The 22707-nt window shown below is 39.9% G+C and overlaps 1 long non-coding RNA gene across 1 annotated transcript; it reads left to right on the top strand.

Annotated features, from left to right (window-relative positions):
* On the top strand, positions 1 to 22611 carry LOC129658567 (uncharacterized). Its single transcript, XR_008717416.1, has 3 exons — positions 1 to 251; positions 590 to 624; positions 21808 to 22611. It is a non-coding gene; the product is annotated as an uncharacterized LOC129658567 (long non-coding RNA).
* Positions 22612 to 22707: the final 96 nt, after the last annotated feature.

The raw sequence follows: 22707 nt of genomic DNA, 5'->3' as shown, positions 1-22707 counted from the left end.
CATTGACAGCTAACACACAGAGTCCCGGATGGGATAACCCCTTTCTGGGAGATCTACTGGAGAAAGGATGCAGGGAGAACTCTGGCTAAGATGAACTGATGAAAGTTTTCTTCTAAGAGAGAAGAGAAAGCCTTCCTCCCACCTCTATGGAGAGTGCTCTGTTATATGGGACTTTGGCTTCTGTGGGAAGGGTGCAGCTATGTCCTGAGACCTGAGGTGAAGTCACTGCAGAGGATTCTTCTGAACACTCGGTGGGTGCTGTCTCAGTTGTCTTCTCACTCCATCCTGGGGAGACTTAATCAACTCTCGGCTAAAAGAGAGAGAGAGAAGATCAGATTGCCCATTACTCACAAGTGCTGGCATATGGGTGGTGTTACCTGCTTGCTTATTCGCCTTGTCTCGGTTGTAGGCACAAGGACAGTGGCCAAAGTGGCAAGAGCAGTCATTGAGCTTTCATGGCTCAAAGGAGCATGAAAAAGTTCCCTGGGACCCTGCTGCAAGTTATAAGATGGGACTTAGGTTCAAAGGTAATGAAATTGTGTCCAAAATTTCCTCCAATTTATGATTGTCTTCCATCTTCCTTGTATAGGCCTGAAGGTTCTGGTAAGAAGAAGCACATCCAAAGTGAGTAATGTGAAGGAGTTCCTAGGAAACCATGTACAAAGGTAGAGGTGGGTACAGAAAACTTCAAGGGGTACAGTAGTACCCAGGGGATAGTTCAGACTCTCTCACCCCTAGACCAGAAAGGGAAGAAGCAGTCAAAGAAGTTGTGTGGAGTGCGCTCCCTTGCAGGAGCTGGGCTTTCAATTGAGGGACATAGTCCATGGTGACCTCACAGCGCTGGAGGGAATAAATACCGTGACCTCATTCTTCTTTCTCTGAGCTCTTCCTGATACTTCCAGGTGGCCAAAGCCAACTGTAAACCAAGGGAGCCTGTTGAAGTGGTCCATGCAGGCGACTCTCCTAGGGTAGAGAGGAGAAGGTGGGTCTGGATGGGCAAGTGGAGGATACACCCATGCTGATCCCACTGTAGAGGAGGAAAAGCCTTTCCTCTACCTTCTTATGTTCAAAACTTGAGGACTTGCAAATTAAACTAACCAAAGACAGATTAGCAAGAGGAAACAGAGATTTAAAACATACTTAAGGTAATGCTCAGAAAGACGTAACTCAGGGAAGTGAGTTACATCTTGGGGCTTACACACCACCTTAATGGGAAAGGAAAGGAGAGCAAAGCACTTATGGAAAAACAAACGACTTTTTGCAAAAGATGGATGGATGCTTAGAAAAAAAAGATAGGAGATATGATAGTTTTATGACAATGTCTCATCTCCCAGGATAAGAGTCAGTCTTCCTAGTTACAAGCTCTGGGACTTAACGATGATTGTGTTCTTTTGAGTTGTTTTGGGGAGGGGGGCTCTGCTTTTAGGCAGAAAAGAGATTTCAGGAACTCAAATGCCTCTGCTTAAAATAGTTTTTATGCCACAGTGGTATGTTCGGGAACTCTTTACCACCAAAGGTAGCATGGTCTATGAGGGACACTAGGGAGATCTGAAGTTCCCTCTTTTTCTTCACACAGAGAACTGAGCAGGCGGCCCTGCTTTGAGGAAGTGCAGTCCTGTCCCATCTTAGGTTTCTCTTTAGCACGACTAGGGTCCCAAGCCCTCATTTTCACGCAGCCTGAAGGGTATGTATGGCCCACAGCCTTCCCTTGCTAGGAAGTCAACAACCTATCTATCTGAGAACTTCAGGAAATGTTGCTGCTTCTAGACAGGTCCTGCTGGAGTAAAGAACTCCAGACTGCATTTTCTTCAGGGCTTTGGGAAAAATGCAGAGCACTTCTAACCACTCAAAGAAGATTCTGTATGCAATTATAAAGTTTTTTTGGAGTTCAAGAAGAAAGTGAACTTCCCAGGTGTGTGTGTGTGTGTGTGTGCCTTCCAGATGGAAGGAAGGTAAAACAGATAAGGTGATAGAATTTCCATTGTTAGATGCCTCTTGTTTGTCTGTGAAATCCACATGAAGGAGCTATACTGAGCCACAGATACTGAAAACACTTGAGGGTGTTGCCATGTGTGAAAACCTTACCCTTTGAAAAATCCAAGGCCCGCCCCGGGCCACACATGTCGGATCTGGAGCTCAGCTGTTCGGTAGCAACTCACCTGCACAAACAGCGAGAGCAAAAGTGGTTCGGCACAGACATTGTTTAAAATGAATGCGTTAAAAATACCATCTCAGCTTCACAGATTTCTGGAACCGTGAGGAGGCATCTTCATTTGTGTACTTAGATGAAGGTAAGTCTGGGAGAAATGCACAAGCCAGTTAAAAGTGGTTGTCTAATTGGATTATGAAACAACAGCTTTTGTATTTCAATGCTTAACATTTTAAAGAACCAGCAACTTGTTGGGGCCCCAAATCATGGTCTGGAGCAAGGCTCCAGGGGATGGAATGGGAGAGGCTGGCAGCTCCATCCCGATGTGACTTTGGTGGTGACTTCATCTGTAAGGTGGACTATTGTGGGGGATGAAAGAGATCCGTTTACGGGGAAGGCTTTCCTAAGTGCTGAGGGGGAAAGAAACTCTGGGTGTGTTAAAGGGGAAGGATCTTCTTCCAGAAGAAGACCTGACTCTGAGGTCCATTCCCAGTGAAGGAAATTGGTGATAATCTTGGTTCAGGTTTACTTTAGAAGCCACATGAGTTTTGTTCTCTAAAGCTGAGCTTGGCCTTCACATGGTCAACTCCCCTCCCCCCCAAATTAAATCAGGTTTATGAGCTTGGTCTTCTTTTTCAGAAGGTATCTGTTTTGTGCACTCAGGCAAACATTTTACAAAGGACCCTCTTGCCTCCTGTTAACTGCAAATGCAGCTGCCTACCAGTCAACCCCTGCCCCCACCCCTAGCAGCTCTTCCTCCTCATTTGACACAAAGTTGGCCTGGGCCAGGCTCATTTCAGTGGCACAAGTGTAATGGGCTTATCTAGGACTCATAGACCTTCTGAAAAGGAAGATCATGGCTGTGAACCCAGTGATATATTCCCTTCAAACCAGACTCTCTGTTGTCTCCATTTTTTATTTCTCTGATGATTTACTACTTTATTCTGCTGCTAGCTTTTGAGGTATAGTCAGAACTGTCAATGTTTCTGAAGTTCCCATCTCCAAAGGCGATGGGGTAGGGGGTTGAGGCAAGAGAAAAGGATTGAGAAAGATGGCCAATATGGTGGCCCCATGGGAAGATAACCTCTAGTATTTACTCCTGAAAAGTGGAACAGTTGGCAAACCACCCAGAAGTCAGGGGAAGGGATTGTAAAAGCAGAAGAAAGAGGAAAAATACTCAACATGTGTTGATTATGAATTTTAATTACTGAGTTATCTGTTCAGTCAAACAAGCTGGGAAAAAATGTGGCCAGGAAGAGCTCTATGAATGTTACAGATGATATGATTCCGTTTTTAGGAAATGCACAATTAGACTGTGTCTACACAACCCAAAGTAAAAGCAGATGTAGCCGTCATCAGACTATTTTGATTAATGGGGAAATTTGGAGCTTAAATTATCTGGTTCCGCCAGCTATGTTGATCAAATGAACTGGAGCATTGCCAGATCTCCATTTCCTTCAGTGAGGTATAGATACAAATTTTGAGGTGAGGTAGTATCAGAGACAGGATTCATCATGTGAAGTAGCAGAGTCTAAGGGGAGGGCAAAAGCACCATAAAGCTAGTGATGATGTCATCTTTACATTGGGATAATCCATATGAGAGGTCACAGACTTAGTTTACTTCCTAATCACATAATCAACTCAGCAGGCCCCATAATCTCTGGTATGGACCCTATTTTTCCTTCTTTCTAGGAGTTGGTTATCCAGTTAGGGAAAAAGTCCCCAAGCTATTGGTCTGTGATGAGGGGACAGGGTGGCTAGACAGAAGTAGAAGAGGTGGCAGAGCCCTTCCACACACAAAGACTTCTTTCATGATAGCTCATGCCAGTGATGGGGCTTGTTCCATGAAGAGGGAGCCTTTGCTCTCTTGTTGACAGAACCAAAGTTCTCTATATGACCATCTGCCCTCCAAAGATTTCACTGTGCCACTCATGTTTGATTATATGTGACTTGGAGGATGCTGTTGCATGAACAAATATCTGTTGAAATAAGACATTTTTGGAATATGGGTTCTACCACATTAACTAATATGTCAAATGATCTTGAATGTCTTTTACTATAAAGTCAAATAAGCAAATAAAAATGAAAAGGAATAACCAATCTGGAAATCATTAATGATAAAGGTGATTACAAAGTGGCTGCAATAATCCAAATGTCCATCAATGGATGAAATGAGCTAATAGTAGTATACATGTACCAATAGGATATCAGCCATAAAAAGGAATGAAGTATTGATAATTTCTACAACATAGATGAACCTCAAAAACATGCTAAGTTAAAGAAGCCAGGCACAAAATGTTGCATATCATATGCTTGCATTTATGTTGCTTATCTGAAACAGGCAATACCTCATTTAATTTACTCTCAAATCATATGAAGTCAATAAGGAAACAGAGATCTACAAAGGATAAGTAAATTTCCTCCAGAGGTTAGTAGAGCAGTTGGGGTTGGTGGTCTATTGCCAAGAGCTTCAGTACTCTCAACCAGTACACCAGTGTTTTTTAGACCTTTGGATTTTACAAACTAATAAAATTTCTAAAACCAACATAAGGTAGTCATATTTTATTTTGCCTAGTATAAACACTGAGTAACAAACAAATAATAAAAGAAACAAAACCCTACCATCATTATGCAATCAAATAAAAAATGTTTTATACCATAAAGCAGAACTTATTCTCAGAATAGACAATGGTCTTTTAAAATGGGTCTGTTTAGCTGTATGAAATGTCTCTCACTCATTTTGCTGTCCAGGAGGATTTCATAGTGGAGGCTGAGCTGGTCGCTGTTTGGGCAGCCAGCAATAGAAGTGATCAATGAGAGACATAATATTATTAGACTATGTTTTAGGGTAATAGTGGCATTAAAGTTTGGGTAATTTAGAGAAGAGATACTTACCAGGAGACCAGCAGTCTGAATGGTCATGATGAGAAGATGTTGCAGTGGGAATGGAGAGTGAGAAGAAACTTGGAAGAAGAATTTTGGTTTATATATGTTTTTTATGCCAATCAAGTGACAGACAGGTGCTGGTTGAAGACCAGAGCTTCAGTCTGATGCTCTATTAGTGAACCCAGTCACGAGGCTGTGAGGACTGTGTACTGCATCAGATTGCCTCAGAGTTCTGCTTTTGCAGTTAGAAAGCCAAGCCGATGTGAAGAACGTTTGGTCTCTTCTCATTTCTATGTATGTGGAGATTTCCTAATTATATCAAAGGAAGTCAGTTGTGTATGGAAAGGAGAAAATAATTTACTTTGGGGTCCTTATTTGTCAAACTCCATCAGGATTTTCTTCTTGCTCATGAAAATGACAGAATTCACTTGAATAGTTTTGACAGCATGTGATGAAAGGATGTCAGAGGTGATAGTAATAATAATAACTAATATTTATTGAGTATTTACAATGATCCAGGCAGTGTGCTTTGCACTATGCCTTATGGATCACTGACAGCAAACCTAGGAGATGGTATTCTTTATTATTCTCATGTTACAGATGAGGAAGAAGAGACTTAGACAAGTTAAGTCTAAGCTCACACAGAGAGGAAGAGACAAGGTTGCTTCTCTGTGGCAGAACTGGCCAACTCTAGAGGCCATACTCGTAACTTTTATTCTCTACTGCATCTCAATAAAATTTATGTTGTCTATTGTCTGTAAAGGAGCCCTGGTGGCTCAGAGGGTAGAGCGCCTGCCTGAAAAGCAGGAGATTGGGGTTCGATCCCTGGGTCGGGAAGATCCTCTGGAGAAGGAAATGGCAACCCATTCCAGTACTCTTGCCTGGAAAATCACATTGTCTGTTAAATTATGCATGCTTCATGCATGCATATTTATGTATGTATTACTCAGGATACTTGAAACTTTGGCTTTATCCAGTGCCTGACTTCAAATTCAAGTTTTTTAATGTATTAATAATTAATATGATTAGTTTTCTATTGGACAAGAAATCGATCAGGCTTTGGTTGAGTTATTTGGGTATAGGTAAGAGTAAACAGACAGAGGAGTCTGGTAGGAGGCCGTCTATGGGGTCGCACAGAGTCGGACACGACTGAAGCAACTTAGCAGCAGCAGCAGCAGCAGCAAGAGTAAACAGAAGAATTATAGCTAATATTCACCAAGCACTTACTTTGGGCCAGGTACTGTTTAAAGTTCTTTATACATATTATCTCATTTTGTTCTCACTTCAGTTTTGGGAGAGAGATAGTAACAGGGTCTTCTGAAATTTAGCAATAATTAATAAGGTGGAAAAATTGCTCTCAGATGGAAAGGCTATATTAACATTTATTTTAATACTCCACTTAAAATGACCTTTTGGGAACAGAACTTTGTCAGGACTAGTCAATTATCCATCCATACTTTCAGATTCATTCATTCACTCAAAAATGCTGCCAGATTGCTGGGAGAAATATCAATGATCTCAGATATGCAGATGACACCACCCTTATGGCAGAAAGTGAAGAGGAACTAAAAAGCCTCTTGATGAAAGTGAAAGAGGAGAGTGAAAAAGTTGGTTTAAAGCTCAACATTCAGAAAACGAAGATCATGGCATCTGGTGCCATCACTTCATGGGAATTAGATGGGGAAACAGTGGAAACAGTGTCAGTCTTTATTTTTCTGGGCTCCAAAATCACTGCAGATGGTGATTGCAGCCATGAAATTAAAAGATGCTTACTCCTTGGAAGGAAAGTTATGACCAACCTAGATAGCATATTAAAAAGTAGAGACATTACTTTGGCAACAAAGGTCCGTCTAGTCAAGGCTATTGTTTTTCCAGTGGTCATGTATGGATGTGAGAGTTGGACTGTGAAGAAAGCTGAGAGCCGAAGAATTGATGCTTTTGAACTGTGGTGTTGGAGTAGACTCTTGAGAGTCCCTTGGACTGCAAGGAGATCCAACCAGTCCATTCTGAAGGAGATCAGTCCTGGATGTTCATTGGAAGGACTGATGCTAAAGCTGAAACTCCAGTACTTTGGCCACCTCATGCGAAGAGTTGACTCATTGGAAAAGACCCTGATGCTGGGAGGGATTGGGGATGGAAGGAGAAGGGGACGACAGAGGATGAGATGGCTGGATGGCATCAAGGACTTGATGGACATGAGTTTGGGTGAACTCCGGGAGTTGGTGATGGACAGGGAGGCCTGGCGTGCTGCGATTCATGCGGTCACAAAGAGTGGGACACGACTGAGCGACTGAACTGAACTGAATATATATACCAGTTCTATTCTCAGCTATGGGTCTGTTTTCAGGAATGGAACACACTGATTGATGAAACATAGCCTCTGCTCTTGAGTTGCCTACTTCTTAGCAGAGGGGGAACTGAAGTCCATCTGCATGCCACCAACACTTCCTGCCCTGGTGAAAAGTGGGTAAAAGAAATTGAATGGGGCTTCCCCAGTGGCTCAGTGATAAAGAGTCCACCTACCAATGCAAGAGACATGGCTTTGATCCTTGCTCTTGGAAAACCCCACATGCCACGGAGCAACTATGTCTGTGCATGCTATTATGGAATCCTGGGCACCCTAGAGTTCATACTCTAGGGTGTATGTAATAGGAGAAACCACCACAGTGAAAAGCTTTTGCATCACAAGTAGAGATAAGCCTCTGCTAGCCACAACTAGAGAAAGGCCTGCACAGCAAAGAAGACCCAGCACAGCCAAAAGTGTGAAGTGAAAAAAAAAAAAAAAAAAAAAAGAAATTGGATAAATCCGACCTTGATTAAGGCAGAGCTATGATAACATTTTCTTAACATTTAAGATTGGATTGTTAATTTTAATCGATGTCACGGTCTTCTGATTATGCTGCTTTGTCTAATTAAATCAGGAGTATTGCATTTTGGGGGTTTCTCTGGTGGCTCAGTGGTAAAGAATCGCCTGATAAGAGATCTGGGTTCAGTCCCTGGGTCGAGAAGATTCCCTGGAGAAGGAAATGGCAACCCATTCCAGTATTCTTGGCTGGAGAATTCCATGGACAGAGGAGCCTGGCGGGCTACAGTCCATGGGGTCGCAAGTGTCAGGCATGACTTAATGACTAAATCACCATCATTGCCTTTTTTGATCTCTGATTCTAACCAAATTCTTGCCTTCCTGCTCCACTCAGAGGTCAAAAAAACTGACCCCATTCAAATGTTTTCTTTAAATAGGATTATTTCTTTAATAGAAACAAGAAAATAGTATCATAATTACCAATGTCTACTCTATTATTATTATTAATTCTCTAAGTAGTAAGTACCACTGATCACCTCCTTGGGCAAGGACAGTTGGGTAACACTATAAAATACTCTTCCTTTAGGAAGGAAGATAGAAAAATAAATTATTCTTAACATATCACTGAAAATCTCCTCAATACACTAGATTAGTATATTTTTGTACTCAACCTGCATCAGAGTGGTGTGACCCATCACATGAATCATAAAATTTTAGTTCCCAGGAAGAGTTTAGCGAAGAACACTGGTGAGCATGGCAATGTAGTCTGCAGATTGTGTGTGGCAACCATTGCTTCCATACAGCACCAAACTTATCCAGGGAGAAGAAATCACATTTCATCAGAGAACAGGTTTTCCATCTGATTTGTGCTCAGAACATGTAAAAAACATAGCAGATTGCATGCTGCGTTGACTTAGGAACATCCATATGCATTTAAATCACTTATGTTTTACTTTTTTTATGATGCATTGGTGGATTGTATTTCTTTTGCATTTGTAATTAGGAGGTGGAACAGATGTGATGGCTTCATTTAAAGTGATATGTCCATTAAAATAACCAATACTACCAAGTAATTGTTTCCTCTAACAAGGGAGGCTGTCCATGGCAGTACTGTTTTTGAGCCAGTTAAACAGACAATGAGGAAAAACATGTGTGTCTTCAGGAAATGTAGATTAATTATGGAAGTCAGAAATTTGTGGGGTGGGGTTCAACTGTTTTTATATTGATATATCAGTTACTGCTTGTTTTTGTTTCCTCCTGTTTATTTGGAGATGTGTGTGATGCTCAGTTTCTCAGTTGTGTTTGACTCTTTGCCACCCCATGGACTGTATATGTAGCCTATCAGGCTCCTCTGTCCATGGGGTTCTCCAAGCAAGAATACTAGAGTAGGTTGCCATTCCCTTCTCCAGGGGATCTTCCCGACCCAGAGATCAAACCCACGTCTCCTGTCTCCTGTGTCTTTTGTACTGCCAGGCAGATTCTTTACTACTGAGCCACTTGGGAAGCTGTCTTATTTGGAAATGGAACATTATCAAAGGAACATTCATTCCTTCAACATCACTTTTTGTTCTCAAACTGAGTCAAATAATCAAACCTATCTGTATTTCCAAAGAGACCAAGACCTTTTAATTTTAGCAAGCTGCAGTCCAGTAAAACCAAATACTCAGCTATCATGCACTTGGTGATCAAATGTAGTTGACAGTAGCACCAGCTCTTTGAACCTAAATAAAACATAGGTTTTTATTTTGATCAATAGCAGCTTTCTGGAAATTTGCAGTTATGCTTGATTGAGACAGACTGTGACAGCCAACGCAGTAGCTGGCAGATAATTCTTTAATATATGAACTCAACTGACCCAATTACCCACCTCCAGCCTCAATGCAAATAGCATCTGCAGCAGCCTTTTCACCATTTTATTCTTGCAATGTCAATTCACTTATGGTAAAAGTTTAAATAAAATTAATCTTTGTAGAACAGGTGCATATTAATACCTTGTACTGCTATAATTAAACAACTTTGTCTTTGAGTCACCAGTGTTTGTAGACACATCCTCAAGTTCAAAGCTGGCATTTTCTTTAAAGGGAAACTTAATATTGGGAACACTACATGGTCTGTGCATAGCTTAAAAAGACAGTATAGTTTCATACAAATTTAATTTAAGATACATTATATCCAAAACAGAATATTTTCTTGACATAAAGCACGCAGAAAGGCTTTATATGGGAAGAAATGTTGCAATGAAATATGTTAGATGATTGTGACATCCAGTCTAATAAGTTAGGCTTTTGTACAGAAGGCTATTGTGAGCTCCAAGGATGCTAGTATCATGTCCTATAAACCAGGTGGAAAGAAAATTCTTTCAAACTACTCCAACCACATCCCTGAGATGGTCAGTGAAGTTGTATACTGTAGTTGAACACTAACAAATGTATCTTGATGCTTACTTCTCTTGGCTTGCTGGTTTTGTAGGGAACAAAAAAGTTTCCCTCAACCTTCTTAGGGTCCCTGACTGGGTCTGAACGTTAAATTAACAGAGATTAACAGGAGACAAATACACAAATTTACTATATATGTTTTAAGTAACATGCAAACCTTCGTAAGGAGATGAAGGCCCAAAAAAACAGTTAGACCTCAGAATTTTTATGCTGGGTTTGATGCAGAGTGGGCAGCTGGGCAGAGCTGGGATAGGTTAGGGAGTATGAGGTAAGCACAGTCACCTGGGGGAAACTGAGCAAGGTCTGTGTGTTTGGGCAGTGTCCCCTGGTCTTCAAGATAAAGTTGCTCTCCTTTCTTCCAGTGTAGGGAAAGCATATCTCACATAGGATTTATGATCTGTTTCAGGGGAGTAGGTTGGGAGGAAAGTTAAAGTGACTTTCCTGCTTCTGCTATTTTCTCAAACTTCTTCAGCTTAAAATATGCCAAAGTGCCATATTTTGGGGTAGTGTATTCGCATTGACTGCAATATAGAAAAACGTCTAGCTTTCTGTTTTTGCTGTGGAAGTTATCACTATCTCATGTTTTCCTTGTCTCACTAGTCATGACATCACTTTCCTATTTCTAAATATAATAAACTTATTGAATGTACACTCTCCATTGACAGTAGCTCTCAATTTCTATTTGGAAGGGGTTATATAGACACTCTCAGGTCAATAATGGTGAACTGATTTGACCATGAAAACAAAGCCTTTGATTTTTTTCCTAACCGCTAATTTTCCATTTGCAAAAGAGAAATAATGATATATTTTCTTCAACTGTATTATATGGTTTCTGTGTCCCTGTAAATTCATACTCTATAAATGCCTTAAAGGTTTATTTGAAATGCCAATTAAGTTGTTGGCAAATGATTGACAGATGTTAATAATAAGCATGTTGCAATAAGAATAATAAACTCAATTTATTAAATTGATATTCTATTGATTAGTTAATTATTTCTAGATATCATATAAACAGACACCATGTTAGGGAGTTTCTAGTCTACAATAGCCGAAAATGCATAGATGGTTCAGTACTCTATAAAGCTTACAACTGCTCATAAATCCAATTATATAAAATATCATTATCTCTTTGTAGCTCAGGGGATTGGGGAATGAAAAGGAAGTGTTTAAAGACACTTCTGTAGTCAATGAGGAAGTTGTCTTTTGGGGGCCCTTTCAATGAGTGTCACTTCCTGTGGGGTCACAACTGTGACCCTGGCAATCACATGTGTAGATTCTGCCCTCAGCAGATAAGGTGGGCACTGGGTGGTCCTTGCATGTGGTCCTAACCAGGGATATCTAAACAAAAGTGCGGTAGGTCAGCCTTGTGCAGAGAGAAACAGAGAGAAGAGACCATGCAATGTACCAGTGAGAGCAGTTTTATAGCTTTGATGTTTGTATCAATGTTCTATCTTTCATGGGATGAACCTAAGAAAGAACAGTGTTTAGTAATGTAACCTCCACTGTTCTTTGATTTAAAGTCTGCCTGGAAAATCCCATGGACGGAGGAGCCTGATAGGCTGCAGTCCATGAAGTCGCTAAGAGTTGGACACGACTGAGCGACTTCACTTTCACTTTTCACTTTCATGCACTGGAGAAGGAAATGGAAACCCACTCCAGTGTTCTTTCCTGGAGAATCCCAGGCACGGGGGAGCCTGCTGGGCTGCCGTCTATGGGGTTGCACAGAGTCGGACATGACTGAAGTGACTTAGCAGCAGCAGCAGCAGATTCCTGGGAGAAAGAGGCTAGGTTGAATCACTTCTAGGACCAATACTCAATGTAGCTGCATTTGAATTTTTTTCTTCAAATTTTATGAAAACAAATTTGTTTTCCTTAAAGAAAATTTGAGGCTAATGATAGCTTAGTAGCCACTAAGTTCTTTGATTTTTGATATTTTTATTTAGATTTATTATAGCTAAGAAGAAATTAAGATTCCTATTTCCTCTTCTGATAATGCAAGTAAAAATGGATCTACTTTATTGTCTAGAACAGGGGGAATCCTTTCATCTGTTCCATTGAAAATTTTGGTTATTTAAATGGATAATCATTTAAATATATTTAATCCATTTAAATGAATTATTTAAATGGATATACTTGGATTTTTTTCAAGGTTCTGGAACAACTATGGTGGCTGGGTAGAGATTTTTCAACAAGTAAAAGCTTTTCTCTTACCTTTCCAAAGAATGCACCATCTACTTCTATTTTGACCCTAAATCCTTAAATGCTCCCTGCATGCTTTGCCCAAACTTCTTTTCTGTTTCTCTTGGCAATTCAACCTCACTTGTGGTTCCAGTGATGATCCAAAATCTGTATCTTCACCCTTATGTCTAAGCAAACTTTTCCAGAAACCAATATGTTATACACGTCCAAAGACTGTGTGCATATAATACACATATATATGTGTATTAATAAATATATAATGCTTCCCTGGTGGCTCATATATATGTGTATATACATAATATATATATTATGTCATAAATAATATATATATCAGATCAGATCAGTCGCCCAGTCGTGTCTGACTCTTTGCAACCCCATGAATTGCAGCACACCAGGCTTCCCTGTCCATCAGCAACTCCTGGAGTTCACTCAGACTCACGTCCATTGAGTCAGTGATGCCATCCATCCATCTCATCCTCTGGCGTCCCCTTCTCCTCCTGCCCCCAATCCCTCCCAGCATCAGAGTCTTTTCCAATGAGTCAACTCTTCGCATGAGGTGGCCAAAGTACTGGAGTTTCAGCTTTAGCATCAGTCCTTCCAAAGAAATCCCAGGGCTGATCTCCTTCAGAATGGACTGGTTGGATCTCCCTGCAGTCCAAGGGACTCTCAAGAGTCTTCTCCAACACCACAGTTCAAAAGCATCAATTCTTCGGCGCTCAGCCTTCTTCACAGTCCAAGTCTCACATCCATACATGACCACAGGAAAAACCATAGCCTTGACCAGACGAACCTTTGTTGGCAAAGTAATGTCTCTGCTTTTGAATATGCTATCTAGGTTGGTCATAACTTTCCTTCCAAGGAGTAAATGTCTTTTAATTTCATGGATGCAGTCACCATCCGTAGTGATTTTGGAGCCCAGAAAAATAAAGTCTGACACTGTTTCCACTGTTTCCCCATCTATTTCCCATGAAGTGGTGGGACCGTATGCCATGATCTTTGTTTTCTAAATGTTGAGCTTTAAGCCAACTTCTTCACTCTCCTCTTTCACTTTCATCAAGAGGCTTTTTAGTTCCTCTTCACTTTCTGCCATAAGGGTGGTGTCATCTGCATATCTGAGGTTATTGATATTTCTCCCAGCAATCTTGATTCCAGCTTGTGTTTCTTCCAGTCCAGCGTTTCTCATGATGTACTCTGCATATAGGTTAAATAAGCAGGGTGACAATATACAGCTTTGACATACTCCTTTTCCTATTTGGAACCAGTCTGTTGTTCCATGTCCAGTTCTAACTGTTGCTTCCTGACCTGCATACAGATTTCTCAAGAGGCAGATCAGGTGGTCTAGTATTCCCATCTCTTTCAGAATTTTCCACAGTTTATTGTGATCCACACAGTCAAAGGCTTTGGCATAGTCAATAAAGCAGAAATAGATGTTTTTCTGGAACTCTCTTGTTTTTTCCATGATCCAGCGGGTGTTGGCTATTTGACCTCTGGTTCCTCTGCCTTTTCTAAAACCAGCTTGAATATCAGGAAGTTCACGGTTCACATATTGCTGAAGCCTGGCTTGGAGAATTTTGAGCATTACTTTACTAGCGTGTGAGATGAGTGCAATTGTGCGGTAGTTTGAGCATTCTTTGGCATTGCCTTTCTTTGGGATTGGAATGAAAACTGACCTTTTTCAGTCCTGTGCCCACTGCTGAGTTTTCCAAATTTGCTGGCATATTGAGTGCAGCACTTTCACACCATCATCTTTCAGGATTTGGAATAGCTCAACTGGAATTCCATCACCTCCACTAGCTTTGTTCGTAGTGATGCTTTCTAAGGCCCACTTGACTTCACATTCCAGAATATCTGGCTCTAGGTAAGTGATCACACCATCATGATTATCTGGGTTGTGAAGATTTTTTTGTACAGTTCTTCTGTGTATTCCTGCCACCTCTTCTTAATATCTTCTGCTTCTGTTAGGTCTGTACCATTTCTGTCCTTTATCAAGCCCATCTTTGCATGAAATGTTCCTTTGGTATCTCTGATTTTCTTGAAGAGATCCCTAGTCTTTTCCATTCTGTTGTTTTCCTCTATTTCTTTGCATTGATCGCTGAAGAAGGCTTTCTTATCTCTTCTTGCTATTCTTTGGAACTCTGCATTCAGATGTTTATATCTTTCCTTTTCTCCTTTGCTTTTCGCTTCTCTTCTTTTCACAGCTATTTGTAAGGCCTCCCCAGACAGCCATTTTGCTTTTTTGCATTTCTTTTCCATGGGAATGGTCTTGAACCCTGTCTCCTGTACAATGTCATGAACCTCATTCCATAGTTCATCAGGCACACTATCTATCAGATCTAGGCCCTTAAATCTATTTCTCACTTCCACTGTATAATCATAAGGGATTTGATTTAGGTCATACCTGAATGGTCTAGTGGTTTTCCCTACTTTCTTCAATTTCAGTCTGAATTTGGCAATAAGGAGTTCATGGTCTGAGCCACAGTCAGCTCCTGGTCTTGTTTTTGCTGACTATATAGAGCTTCTCCATCTTTGGCTGCAAAGAATAGAATCAATCTGATTTCGGTGTTGACCATCTGGTGATGTCCATGTATAGAGTCTTCTCTTGTGTTGTTGGAAGAGGGTGTTTGCTATGACCAGTGCATTTTCTTGGCAAAACTCTATTAGTCTTTGCCCTGCTTCATTCTGTATTCCAAGGCCAAATTTGCCTGTCACTCCAGGTGTTTCTTGACTTCCTACTTTTGCATTCCAGTCCCCTATAATGAAAAGGACATCTTTTTTGGGTGTTAGTTCTAAAAGGTTTTGTAGGTCTTCATAGAACCATTCAACTTCAGCTTCTTCAGCATTACTGGTTGGGGCATAGACTTGGATTACTGTGATATTGAATGGTTTGCCTTGGAAACGAACAGAGATCATTCTGTCATTTTTGAGATTGCATCCAATGTATCCCTATATGTATTCCAATTTACTTATCTACATTTCTGTATCTCCAACCACATTTCAAATTGTGGTTGCTCTAAAACTGTACTGGTCATCATCCTTCCTAAATCTGCTTTTCTGCTCTCTTCCTATTTCTGCAATTAATTCCATCATCCCATCTTCCTAGATCCCAATCAAAATCTCCTGGTGGTCTCTCAGCTCTTCAGTTCTTTTTTCTTCCCCTGCTTCCCACAGCAGAGCCATGTGCTGAGTCCCAGTGGCTTTACCTCTTCAGTGTCTGTCTTTTCTAACTCTTCTTCTTCACTGTCCTACTTCTACAGCATTGGGCTGCCAGCCATTCTGCTGTGATTCAAAATGCTTTCCTCTTCCAACTGATTATTACCTGACTTCCAGATTAACATTTTCATGCATGACTATGATATTGTTACAGTGTTGTCAAGATATTTCAATGGCTTTCCTTTGCATCCAGCCTAAAACCCAAGCTTGCTTTTTGGCCTCAGCCTACACTTTCAGTCTTTACTCCCACTCTGCCGCAGCTAGCTCATCTGTCTTCCTGCAACTGTGTGCTTGACATGCTCTATCCACTGTGAAAAACACCCAGCTCCTCCAGCTACATGTGGCCATTTTCCACTCCAAAGGCCATTACAGAAGCTACCTAGATGCCATTGCAAAAGTCACCTAGATAAAGCTTTCTCCAAGGCTCCCAGCTGGAAAGAAGCTTCCAGTTCTCTGAATTCATGTAGTTTTTTTTTTTTTTTTTTAAATCTATTTTATTAGTTTACCAGAGCTGCCACCGGAGAATTTAAACAACAGAAATTAATTTTCTCATGTATCTGGAGGCTTAGAAGCCTGAGATTAAGGTGTTTCCAGGGTTAGATTCTTCTGAGTCCCCTCTCCTTGGCCTAGAGATGGTGGTCTTCTCCTGTGTCCCCGCCTGGTCTTCCCTCAGTATGTATCATGTCCTAATCTCCTCCCTGTAAATGGACAGCAGTCATATTGGATTAAGGTCCATCCGAATTACCTCATTTTAACTTAATTATCTTTTTAAAGACCCTCTGTCCAAATACAGTTAAATTCTGAGGTTCTGGGGTTTAGGGCTTCAACATATAGATTTTAGGAGGCACCATCCAGCCCTAACACCCATCTCTGCAGCATGTCTCACTTTTTTGTGTAAATATCATAAATTCCTGAACTTATTCTTAATATGAAAGGGCAGGGTCCACATTTGCTCCATGAGCTGTCTACGCAAACCCTATAAACATTCAACACAGTACATTGCACGTAAGAGATATGTAGTACTTTTTTAAAAAAAATAGGAGATTAAACCAGTCAATATTAAAGGAAATCAACTTGAATATTCATTGGAAGGACTGATGCTAAAGCTGAAGCTCCAATATTCCGGCCACCTGATGTGAAGAGCCGACTCATTGGAAAATGCTGGGAAAAATTGAAGGCAGGAAGAGAAGGGACAACAGAGAATGAGATGGTTGGATGGCATCACTGACTCAATGGACCTGAGTTTGAGCAAACTTCAGGAGATAGTGAAGGACAGGGAAGCCTGGCGTGCTTCGGTCCATGGGGTCACAAAGAGTCAGATATGACTTAGAGAGTGAGTCAGATGTGATTTAGTGACTGAACGACAACAACAAAGAAAGGAAACTGACTTTGTTTCAAGGAACATCTGGTATGTAAATAATAAAGACTACATTCAGATAAAGTGATTTGGGTAGGTGTCAATTATTTGAATAATTATTGCAAATATAGCTACTGAGAAATATGAAGACTTCAGGCCAGGATTGTGCATATTGTTAGCATTAGTTACACTAACCAACTAACTAACTAGCTGATGCTTATTTTGCCACAAAATGTATTCTTTGGTCTGAATTATCTTACAGCATCCCACAATGAGTATTGCCAAATGTCAGATTGGGCATGGACTATAAAAAAACTTAGTTTTGTCTCATGGCCAATCTCTCTAGTATAGAAACTCAACTGTTCCATATATATACAAATTGATACATTGCTGTGGTGAATGAAAGATTCCTCAGGATTATTAAATATTTGGTAGATAAAGTCAATGACAAAAAATGACAGATAATTAAAGATGGGCTCATGGAATATCCTTTTAAAATCAACACACATAAATCTTTTGAGATATTATCCATAATTATCTTTGGAAATTTTGAATAAAAGAACCCTGCAGAATTAAGGAATATAAATTGGTGCAACTGGTGCACAATAATGCTGCTGACTTTTGCAGATGCCTATATTAGGATAATTAGCCAACTCAAAGTAGCCAGAGAAAGAGACAAAGAGAGAGACTAAGAGAGAGAGAACTTTTAGGCTCCTGTCACTAAGTTTCAGAGAAGCTGAGCCAACATTGATTTTCTGACTTTTGCCACCCCCTCTCTCTCCTATCTCTTTCTCCCTTACTTCTCAATATGTTTGTTTCATCAGCACAGAAACAAGATGTCCCCGGTGGCTCTACAGACCCTTATTAATCATCATTTTAGAAGGAGAAAGAAACTTTTTCCTCTGACATACATTATCATTCCCCATCTTCAGGACTCTGAAAAAGGGCAGGGTATGGAGGTGGGTCTCCTGACGACAGGTCCATGGCAGGTGGGGAGGAAGTACGAAGCCAAAGAAAGAGAAGCGCAGGTGAGGCAAAAAAGTAACAGATGCCTCCCGCAACTGCTGAACTATTTACAAACAAAATCTATTTAACCTCTTTCTTGGGAAGATTCCCAGTTTTTTAAACTCAAAATACATCAGAGTGGCAAAGATAATCCTTTTAAAGATAGGAAGGTCATAAGAGAGTAAAAAGTAATACAATACAGTAAAATGAATAAAGATAGGAAGTCCAGATAGTATTGATGTTTTATAATTAAAGTAAATGCTGTCACATAATAAAAATATTAGGTGTTGGATGTATTCCGGCCTTCCAAGCTGAGCTTTTAAAAATGGTAGTAGTAGCCAGGTACATTAGCATCCTTAAAAGCTTCGGGGCAAAATAAACAATCTGGATATGTTTTCTGGCTCCAAAGTTTACTCCTGTGCTTGTTACTGGAGTTTTTCATTTCTTTGTTTTTTATTACTTGAGCAAGTAATACATTGACTGGATTTCTTTGGATTTTCCTATGTTCACTTGTCAAATGGGGCTAATTACTCTTTTCTTGGATGGTTGATGCAAGGATTAAAGAGATGACGCACATAAAGCGGTCATCATATGTTAGATCCTCAATAAAGGGTAGTTTTCCAGCACGATGTGCACACTCAGAGTCAAATTGATTCCCCTTTCCCCTTATTAGCCATTTTCCCCAGTTGACATTATACAGTACAAATGGAAGCAAAAGTAGTTTGTTCAGGTAGTATGGATTAGGAGCTGAATTAATAATAAACTATATTCAACATATTTCTGGTAATGAAAAAGACAAGCATATTAATTACACCTCGTTACATGTCAGAAATCCAATTGAAAGGAAAAACAGAGCTGGACACCCACGGAGTCACAATCATGGTAAAGCGAGCATTTTGATGGGACAGGACATCATGCGTCACGTTGTCCCCGTCCCTGTCAGTCATCGGTGACTGTGGCCAGATGAGGCCCCCAACCACACGCAGCTGCACAGCACAGCATTTAAACCAAAGAAAACAGCAAGGCCTTCTACGTTGACCCATTGTTTTAAAAATGAAAAATCACATTTTCCTTTCACAGTAGAGAAATGGGTTGAGTTCTTTACTCTGTAGCTTTGGATTTTGTGTTCAGTCTTTAAAGATGACATAACTTCCCTATACTTTTATTTCTCAAAAATAGATTACTGGCAGGCTGAATGTGTTTTTTTAATACCTCTGAGAAAAATTCCCTTCCACTTGTAAAATGGTAAACCTCTCTTATAAACCTATGGAAAGAGTATTTAAGGGAGAGTGTTCAATATTTTTAGTTTTTTCTAGCTCTATCTCCTTGTGGCCCACAGTTGAGATGAAATGACAGATATGGGGTTTTCATCAGAAGAAATCATTCTAGAAACTTGATGAAAAACAGAAAAAAAAACCTGAATTAATTTATACAGCCTAACATATGATCATTATTTTCTTTGCACATGTTTATTGTTGGTAAAGTTTAGAAAAATTCATATTTTAATCTGAAGTACATTCTCATGAAATGTGCATGGTTGTGTGGGTAAATGTTTATGGGAACTTTTCAGTTTTTGCTGTTCAGCCTGCTTTCAAAATATTCAAATATATTTGGCTTTTGTAACTTCACTAATTAAACCTTCTAAAACAGATGGAATTATAGAAATTAGAGGGTTAGAAGTATGGTTTTAATTGGTTTACGATCTATGTGACACAGTGTGCCATTCATACTGTATAAAATATATACGAATGGCTTGAAAAAGATAGCACACCAATTAATTTTTCTTTAACTCTATCAATTAAATCTTGTTGTCTTTGTTATTTAATCCCCTTTCTGTTAGCCTGGCTCCAAACAAGTCTGACCAACCCTAATGGTGAAGATACAGGTTGTAACCTGAACCATATTGGAGAGGTTTTTTTTTAGGATGACTAAAGGTGGGGGAGAATCTGAATTTACCTTCTTTCCAAAGAAAATATATCAATTCAAGAAGAGCCTATAAGCCTGTGTGTGGCAGCTCCATGGCGTGTTGCCTAGGTTAATGTTTCTTTTTGAAATATGACTGCTTAATATATGTGAACAATCACAGTCCTCTGATTTTCTGCAATAGACTTGATTTCAAATATTTATTTTATCATCCCACTAAGGACTCTTGCATTTATCAGACCTCAGGTTCAGATATTTGAGTTGGGTTGGGGAGCTATAATCTCTGTACGTAGATTTTTTGGGAGATCTGTATAGGCTGCTTCCTGTGTGTCTATGTGCCTGAAGATCAAGAGTCTAGCTGAAGGTCTTCCCTGGTGGTCCAGTGGTTAAGGCTTTGCCTTGCAATGCAGAGGAGGCAGGTTTGATCCCTGGTCAAGGATCTAAGATTCTGCATCCATTAAGGCCAAAAAATCAAACAGAAAAAATATTGCAACAAATTCAATAAAGATTTTAAAAATGTTTCACATCATAAAAATCTTAAAAAGAAAAAAAAAAAAGAATCTGGTTGAAAAAAGCTCATCCCAACCTTCAAAGAGATTAATTTTAAGGCCCACAGTGAAGGCCTCAATTAAATAAACCTGCTCTATCCAGTAAAATAACATGCTATTTAAAAAAAAACAAAACACTATGCTACTTTCTTTGGGCTACTGTTGGCTAATAAAATTAAACTCGACTGCTTCTTTCAAATATCTCAATTTGCTATTTAGATGTGATTTTAAAGATACTCTTCCCCTTTGTTGCCATGGTAACACGTTTGGGCCCTCACGAGTGACAGGAAAGTATCACAGGACTGGTTCCTGTTTGAACACACTGCTCCCTGGGTCTTGCCTTGCAGCGGGAGGACGGAGGAGGCTAGAATCACTGCTCTTCCCACAGTCAGGTAAACCCATGCATCAAGTCACACTCAGAGCTGGGGAAATCACCCACAGCAGGGACAGATTACCTCTTACAGTCACGATGGAGAACGATTCAAATTCTAGCTTTAATGATCCCAGATAGAGCCCTTCTCCTCCCCACCAATGTGACATTTTGCAGACATTTTATATATCAAGGAAATATTTAATTGAAACGTGCTTCCAAGAATGCCTACAGAGCTGGCTCTAGGAATCTTCCAACATTGCTGGGGTCAGTTAAAAGAACCGATCAACTGTTTTTAAAACTTTAAAATATTAAAAAAAAAGGTGGTGGGTAAAGAAAGTGGACAAAAAGTAATGTTAAATAGCATGGAGCATGACTAATGGCGCTAGCATGTTAAAATCATTGGGAAAATGTCCTTGGAAGACAAATGAATTTTCAGCAGAATAATTAACTTAATTAACAAATTTGCATGCATATTCATCAGGCTATTGAAGTCTTTCCAGCCCAGCTTGATGAGCGTTGGTGTAATAATTGTCTCATTTACATTCTGCAATCTACTACAATTTAGGGCATACAAAAAAAGCCGACCTCTTCCCTTTGACTTTCTTTAGAACACACGCACTCCTAATAACAGGGCCATCACCCACTCAGTGGCCTTAAGTTCTGGCCTTTTGAGAGAACCACTCCACACACCCAACTCCCTGCCTGCCCCCAGGAGAGTTGACTATGGTTTCCCCAGCCCCCCAGCCTTCCTCTTCCTTTTTCTTCTTCTCTCTCTCTTTTTTTTTCATTTTGGCCCAGGTTTGCTGTTTTTGCCTCTGCTTTCTCTCCTGGGTAAATCTTGGCACCAGTTCTGACTTCAAATCTCCTGGGTCGCCAGACTGCATCATGTAAAAATTGCCATTTCCCTCTATCTCTGCAGGGCAATCTTTAAAGGCAGTAAGGTGTGACGCTCCAGACTGGCAGCTTGGCAAGATGCAGCCCATGGATACCAGCACACGGGAATCTGGACCGTTCACTCTGACAGCAGTCAGCACTGGGAACAAAAGGAACGGAGCGGGAGAAAAAGCGCAAATGTATTTTTACATATTGTAGGCATATGGCCACAAGACCAGCAGAAATATATTTAATTACCAATTGCGTACATTCACGAGAAAAACAGCGGGAAGGAAAAAAAAACTGTGTACGCAGGCTATTATTCTACTTTAACTTTTCACCTCATTTTTGTTGTTTGTTTGTTTTGGTTTGATTTTTTTTAGACAAAGATAAAAGGGATGTGGGTTAGAATTACTAAGGGTTATCTGCTGTAATCCTACCAAAGGTGATACAGATTTTGTTTGATGTGCTTTTCTGAATAGCATAACTTTACATATGGAAATATAAAAGTTTTTAAAAATTATTTTAATTAGAAAATAACTTTATGAAGTATTTTGAGGGGTCTAGGGAAGCCTATGTGAAATACAACAATTAGACAATCTTACTGTCCTGTTAAAATTATACTTCTGATGTTAAACATTCGTTTAGGCCTTAACAAGGAAAACACCACCTTTGAAAATTTATAGTTTTGTTTTTTCTTATAAAATCAGAACAGTTCTTAATTGCCCACTTCTTGGCCAGCAGGCACTGTGCTAGGCAGTGGAGGGGCAAGGATGAACCAGATCTATTCCCTACACTCAAGAGGCTCATAGTCTGATGGGAGACAAATATACATATGTATGATCATACTACTAAGTTATTAAGTATATTAAAAGTATAACCAAAATTGAAAGTATATTTATATATATATATAATAAAATATGTGTAATGTAATGAGGTAGACATA

The sequence above is a fragment of the Bubalus kerabau genome, chromosome 8 (genome assembly GCF_029407905.1).
Source record: "Bubalus kerabau isolate K-KA32 ecotype Philippines breed swamp buffalo chromosome 8, PCC_UOA_SB_1v2, whole genome shotgun sequence".
NCBI classification, from domain to species: Eukaryota; Metazoa; Chordata; class Mammalia; order Artiodactyla; family Bovidae; genus Bubalus; species Bubalus kerabau.
This window is presented reverse-complemented; position numbering and strand designations above follow the sequence as displayed.